This window comes from Parasteatoda tepidariorum, chromosome 8, assembly GCF_043381705.1.
Source record: "Parasteatoda tepidariorum isolate YZ-2023 chromosome 8, CAS_Ptep_4.0, whole genome shotgun sequence".
NCBI classification, from domain to species: domain Eukaryota; kingdom Metazoa; phylum Arthropoda; class Arachnida; order Araneae; family Theridiidae; genus Parasteatoda; species Parasteatoda tepidariorum.
The window spans coordinates 17,556,420-17,564,102 of NC_092211.1; the positions used below are offsets into that span (position 1 = coordinate 17,556,420).

At 32.6% G+C, this 7,683-nt stretch overlaps 1 long non-coding RNA gene across 1 annotated transcript; it reads left to right on the forward strand.

Moving 5' to 3' along the window:
* Positions 1 to 3,123: 3,123 nt before the first annotated feature.
* LOC139426243 (uncharacterized) lies at positions 3,124 to 7,683 on the forward strand. Its single transcript, XR_011637474.1, has 2 exons — positions 3,124 to 4,036; positions 5,093 to 7,683. It is a non-coding gene; the product is annotated as an uncharacterized lncRNA (long non-coding RNA).

The window sequence follows — 7,683 nt, forward strand, 5'->3', positions numbered from 1 at the left end:
TGATCATATTTGTAAAAATTTTGCTTCGCAAAAAAATTTCGAAAAATGATTCTTAATGACAACTTCTTTTTCTTCCTTTAGTGAATGAAAAAATTTTGAAATCAATAGGTGCCAACACAACCTTTACGTAATTTACCGATTACTTTTCCCAATTGCAATGAGAATATTAATTAAAAATACAATAGAGGCAAATATTTTTATAAAAATGTGCAGCACATTAAACCAAAAAAGAAATTACAAAAACTGCAGACATGCATAACACAGTTTTTTTTACATAAAAAATCACATTTTTTACAATATCAAATCATTACATCGAAATTTTTTAGACATTTTCTTTCAAATCAAATTTTTTTTACATGAAAAAATCAAATTGCTGAAGTATTGATTTTGCTACAACTGCAGAAAATATCTGTAAACATAAATCGTAGCAGTATGTGAATCACTACCTAATTTCATTATCGGAAGAAGAATTTTTATGCCTAACATCTTTCGGTATTTTTTTTTGTTATGAAAAAATTCGCACTTAGAAATACTTGTTAACTAGAAAAATGATTGACCCTTCTCTTAAAATGGATGCTCAAAGTAATAAATTTAAAAGCAATGTTTCAAAAAAATTATGTATTGTGAATATTTTGTGGTGCCACCCTATCCTCTGGTGCCCTACGCACGCGCTTAGTTTGCTTAATGGTTAATCCGGCTTTGATCCCAGCCATTAGAGTAGCTAAAACTATTTATGGAATGGAAAAATTGCAAAACTTTACGTTTATATTTAATGAAAATGTTTTTTTAAGCCTACAAATGAGTCCACGATTTTTTTTTTTTTTAAAAAAAAGAAAAAGAATGTTTTGTGATGCTTTATAGTATATTGGAAGATCTTTCAGTCATTGTCTCGATTTAATTAAACTCACTTTATTCGGAAGCTAATTTTTTTTAAATCTAAAATATCTTCATAAAACAAGAAAAAAGATCCAAAAAAGGGAGTAATATATTTAAAAAATAAATTCAACTCTCGTAATGAGTAAAAACAAGAATAATATTTCTTCTAAATAAATTAATTTTACATAGAAGCAACGCATTAACAGCGAATATAATTTTCATAATAAATTACAAGCTTATAAATAAAAATTAAGCTATCGGTTTTTAAAACGCTCCCCAAATCTGTTCTTCAAGGGCTGTGAGAGAAAAAAAATTCCAAAAGGTGAACAGAGTAAAAGTAGTATTTCGGAGAGAGGGAAGAAGACCACATAAGGAGAAGATTCGTCACAGTGAGACCACAATCGTCCCCTGGAGGATGAACTTGGGGGAGAAAGATGCTTTCCTCCCTTACACAAAGGTCGAAAGTGATTTGAGTTTCAAAGGCAATATTACAAAAAGTAATAATTGTTGTTGTTGCTAATTTACGTCGCACTAGAGCTGCACAATGGGCTATTGACGACGGTCTGGGAAACATTCCGGAGGATGATCCGAAGACATCAAGAGCGGCGCCAGTAGGGGGTCAGGGGGGGCTGGAGTTCCCCCGTCGGGCATGGCCAGCCCCCCCATCGGGAAAAATTTAAAGTCTCGTCGGGAAAATAGTCTGGTCACATTTTTTTTCTCTAAAAAATGTCAAAAATTCATTTACAATTGCCTAATAAAAATTTTTGTTGTTGACTTTTTATTTATTTATTTTTAAGAATTAGTAACAAAATTTAGTAAAATATATTGTAAATTCTATGTAATTGTAGTTTCACTGCACTACTCCTAACTTTGCTCATACATTGTTAAACTAGAGTCCGGATGCGATTAGACATGGTTGAAATTGAAGACTTTTCGAAGACCCATAGAAATCCTTTCCCCTCAAACACGTCTTGATTTTCTTGGAAACTTATCTTTCAAACTGCTATTCTTTTTTCTCGAGAACTGAGGAGGGGATAGATAATCACCCCTCTTTACTGGGAGAATAACTGACAAAAGCCTGAGGGACAGAGAGAGAGAGGCAGGTCCTCTTTACAAATTCTTTTTTATGTAACATGTTTATTAATGGTTTATGGGATCACATAATTGCTTTGTGAAATTTTCAAGCAAAATGAAAGTAAAAGAATAAAATAAAAAAAATTCAGTTTTAATTTTTTCATTTTTTTAATACTTTTAAATGAGGAAAATCATTTACTTATTCGGATTCAAGGTTTATATTTTAATCAACGCATTAAATAAGCAGTCGGAAAAAANTCACTAACCCTCGTGGTTGCTTCTGCATTCATTGCAGGTTTAGAGGAAAAACGGTTTATTTCCCTTTTTTTCTACAAAAATTACGATTGAATTACCATTTACATTTTGAAGGTGATTAAATTTAAGTAAATCAATAAAATTGGTACCAATCAATAAAATTGGAAAATTGGTACCTGCCGCAGAGTTATTACTCAATAAAGTTGGACTCAAGGGATAGAGCATTCTCCTCCGAATGAGGTGCACCGAGTTCGAATCCCAGTGATGGCTGAGTGATATGAATTCCACACCCGGCTTTTACCGACCACAGTGCTGACGTGAAATATCCTCAGTGGTAAGCGGATCATTTCTTAGAGTTCCCTTGGTATCAGACTAACCGTAGGAGGATTTCGTGGTTTTCCTCTCCATGTAACTCAAATGCGGGCTATCAAAACGTCCTCCACGAATGCAAAAATTTCTTCCACTACTTGATCCTGGAGTTCTCTTGTCTGCTGGATTAGGTTCAAAATTACAAGGCTACGGAATTAAACATTAGTAGTAGTAAGCTCGAATTTTTGGAATTTTTTCTAGTTGTGCATAAATTTTTTATTGTTTGAGTTGCATTGTTTGAGTAGAATATTTAATTGAGAACACTGTAGAATCTTATGATGGATGTGCATATATTGTTTATTTATTCAGATATCACTTTTATATTTTTTCTTTGTTAATATTTGAATCATGACAGAACAAATATGTCTATGTCATAATTATTTTTCGTATATTAAAAATTATTGCTTATTTTCAAAATTATCTTAGCCCCCCTGTCGGGGCATTGCTGACCCCCTGTCGGGCTAAGTCTAGCGCCACTCTTGGAAGACATGCCATCACAATTTTGATCCTCTGCGGAGGGGATAGCACCCCCGCTTCGGTAGCCCGACGACCTGCGCTCAAAATCGAGCACTTTACGGTAGCACAGTTTAACGAGGACCAATACCGCACACCCTCGGTCCCTACGCAGACCGATCCAAGCGGTCACCCACCCGCACACTGACCGTAGCCAGTGATGCTTGACTTCGGTGATCTGCTGGGAACCGTGTCTTAATGATCAGTCCACTGCGGGACCAAAAAGTAATAAAGATAAAAAAAAATAATAATAATTGACCCACACTTTCGTGGATTGCTAAGATTGAAAAATTAATGGTATTTTTTTCAAAATTGATAACTCCGATTCTTAAACAAAAAAAATTGATTTAGACCGCCATAGACTTAACATGTTAAAAGTAGAATTGAGCAGTCTGTTTGGTGCAGCATTTTCCTCCCGACAACGATTGGGAAAGCTGACTTTTTCTTTAGAGGGCATGCCGGATCTAATCTTTGTAGAAGTTTGTACAAGTATTGTTTGGTTGATTGTTGTCATTTTAAGCTCTTTATTTACGATTCAGTAAATAAGGGTATGTTTTGAAGAATTTTTTTTGTTTATTGCAACAAGGTGTTTTTAAAACTTTTACCTTTTTTAAAATATTAATTATCTGTATTAAGGTAGTTATAGATTTCCACGTAACTTAGCTAAGCCTAGTAACATTACTTGTTTTAAGCTTTCAGTTTTAACTTTATAAGATATGTCTTTCAACAGAATAGTAGGGCCTGAAAATGTGAAATGCAAAGAATATGGACTTGAATTTGCTATGAGGCAAAAATTTATACGCCCGCATGAGGAGCTTGCAGGACAACTAGCCCATTGATATGTTCAGCAAGTTAGGATGCGCTTTGTATAATCAAATGTTTTTTAATTATTATTTTTTGCAAAACCATTATCAGAGAGAACATTTTGAAAGGAATCTTACATTTGAAAGTAAGTCTTTTGATAATCAAAATTCGTTTGCCATTAGGAAGAAAAGTTTTGAAAATGAGACAGTATCTCATTTTATATAAAGATCCATTAAAAAATTGTCTGACTTATCCATAGTTATGAATTATGCATGTCATCGTAGTGGAAAAGCCGTCTTGACGTCAGCGACGAGGAAAGAAAACGTTAAGACTATGGGGACTAATAAAATTAATAATAGTTGTGAACGTAATTAAACTTTCTGATCGTGGTAATATTTCTGCTGAGCCTCAATCTGTACACGTTGATCATGAACATGAAGCTGCTAGATTTCCTCTAAGTTTGAATGAACATAAGCTTTTAGCTATTCAGATGGAGCAGGGAATATCAAATCAAATAGCTCATGTATGATCGAACTATGCAGCTATCATTAATTGATAAGAAAGATTCTCACAATATCTGTGCATAATTCAACATGTGCAGGACAAAGCACCGGGTGTATTATTATTGAGTTGATTGTACGATAAATGTTAATATAAAATTGGAAAAGTGGCATGTAGGTTGTAAAGTTCATACTTTACAGCCTAGTTTTAGAAGGTGCTGGGCGTGTTATTAAGAGACTTGATAAATCATTTTCTAGAGCTATTGAGGCTAAAATTTTTGGAAGGATAATTTCTTTTGAAAGGCATAAACATACAGCTAGAGTATTGGACATTAGAAATAAACATGATAAAATACAGGATATGAGCAATAAATATTCAGTTGTAGAGTTAGAAAAAACTTAAGAGTTAGGTGGCTTTGAAACCTCGTGGTTATCTAACTGTATCATATGATGTTAGATGTAATTGCCAGTAAAAATGTATGTGTAAATAATTGTATCAGGTTCAATATGTGCATGATAACTCCTGCTTTACTGTAATTTAAATGTCAGCTGTATCTTTGGGTCTTAAAAAATATTGTATTTGTTTGATAAAGTTGAATAACCTTTTTTTTTGCTTAAATAAATTTTCTGATTGGTGAAGAGTTAGTGTTATTTTTTTTTATTTTTGCAAAATAATTTATTTTGTTTTCTTTTTTGTATAGGGCTTTAGATACCAGAAATATTAGGTCATTAGAAGGAAAGAAATGGAATGCCATTCCAAATCTTTAGTTATGCGTTTGTTTCTTCACATTCACCATATTGTCGTCTTCAGCAAGTTAGTAAAATGTCAAGATCTATCTTGGAGAGAACTCTTAAATCATATGATGAACCATTGTACTCTGCTCTTATTTGGTTTCTTCACCGTTCACCATATTTGTCGTCTTCAGGAACTTGTGAAATGTTGCTTCCTCACGTTTACCATATTGTCGTCTTTAGCAAGTTGGTAAAATGTCAAGATCTATCTTGGAAAGAACTTGTAAATCAAATGATGAACTATTACAGCTTGCTCTTTTTTGATTTCTTTACCATCCACCATATTTATCGTCTACAGGAACTTGTGAAATGTTGTTTATTCGTACCTTGCTCTTATTTGGTTTCTTCACCGTTCACCATATTTGTCGTCTTCAGGAACTTTTGAAATGTTGCTTCTTCACATTTACCATATTGACGTCTTTTACAAGTTGGTAAAATGTCAAGATCTATCTTGGAAGGAACTTGTAAATCAAATGATGAACTATTACAGCTTGCTCTTTTTTGGTTTCTTCACCGTCCACCATATTTGTTGTCTTCAGGAACTTTTGAAATGTTGCTTCTTCACGTTTACCATATTCCCATAAGCAGAATATTTTCAAATGTTCCGCAACAGGACTTATTAATTTATACAAANGCTTCTTCACGTTTACCATATTGTCGTCTTTAGCAAGTTGGTAAAATGTCAAGGAAAGAACTTGTATCTTGGAAAGAACTTGTAAATCAAATGATGAACTATTACAGCTTGCTCTTTTTTGGTTTCTTCACTGTTCACCATATTCGTCTTCAGGAACTTTTGAAATGTTGCTTCTTCATGTTTACCATATTGTCGTCTTTAGCAAGATCTATCTTGGAAAGAACTTGCAAATCAAATGAACTGTTACAGCTTGCTCTTTTTTGGTTTCTTCACTGTTCACCATATTCGTCTTCAGGAACTTTTGAAATGTTGCTTTTTCACGTTTACTATATTGTCGTCTCTAGCAAGATCTATCTTGGAAAGAACTTGCAAATCAAATGAACTATTACAGTTTGCTCTTTTTTGGTTTCTTCACTGTTCACCATATTCGTCTTCAGGAACTTTTGAAATTTTGCTTCTTCACGTTTACCATATTGTCGTCTCTAGCAAGATCTATCTTGGAAAGAACTTGCAAATCAAATGAACTATTACAGTTTGCTCTTTTTTGGTTTCTTCACTGTTCACCATATTCGTCTTCATGAACTTTTGAAATGTTGCTTCTTCACGTTTACCATATTGTCGTCTCTAGCAAGATCTATCTTAGAAAGAACTTGCTAATCAAATGAACTATTGCAGCTTGCTCTTTTTTGGTTTCTTCACTGTTCACCATATTCGTCTTCAGGAACTTTTGAAATGTTGCTTCTTCACGTTTACCATATTGTCGTCTTTAGCAAGATCTATCTTAGAAAGAACTTGCAAATCAAATTAACTATTACAGCTTGCTCTTTTTTGGTTTCTTCACTGTTCACCATATGCGTCTTCAAGAACTTTTGAAATGTTGCTTCTTCACGTTTACCATATTGTCGTCTTTAGCAAGTTGGTAAAATGTCAAGGAAAGAACTTGTATCTTGGAAAGAATTTGAAAATCAAATGATGAACTATTACAGCTTGCTCTTTTTTGGTTTCTTCACAGTCCACCATATTTTTCGTTTTCAGGAACTTTTGAAATGTTGCTTCTTCACATTTACCATATTGTTGTCTTTAGCAAGTTTCTAAAATGTCAAGATCTATCTTGGAAAGAACTTGCAAATTAAATGATGAACTATTACAGCTTGCTCTTTTTTGGTTTCTTCACCGTTCACCACATTTGTCGTCTTCAGGAACTTGTGAAATGTTGAGATTAATCTTGAAAAAAACCCATATCAAAAAATTAATTAATAAAGATCTCAAGCTTTAATTTGTTAAGAGATGTTACATAATTAATTGAATGTATTTGTAATAAATTCTTATGTCTTAAAATTATGTGTATTTTCATCTGCTTTATATTTCTTATCTTTTAGACATAGATTAATGTATTATATAAAATTACAGATAACTTGAGAAAATTGAAAATTGGTTGGAATGTCAACTGTACATAAATTTTGTAAATCTAATTAAACATAAAAGGTCAATATTGCAAACCTTCTGGGGAAAGCTCAAATACTTTGTAATTAATTTATCTTAAAAATTCGTCATTGGAGAAACTCAGGTGTCTAGTAGGGACACCTGTTCATCGATGCTACCTTAGAAGAGAACCAAATTTTTATTACATGATTTAAAATGAATTCCAGAATAAAATGAATCTAAATACACTAATACAAACCATAATTAAGAAATGAATTCAAGACTAAAGTGTAATATGTAATGTATATATATATAAAGAATAAATGTATATCCTATCTAACTAATTCTGCTTTCCCGAAACTCTTATGATAATAAATATATGTTATTTACTTTTAATTTAATATCTGTTGTAAACAATTGGCAAATGAAAATACTTTTCTAACA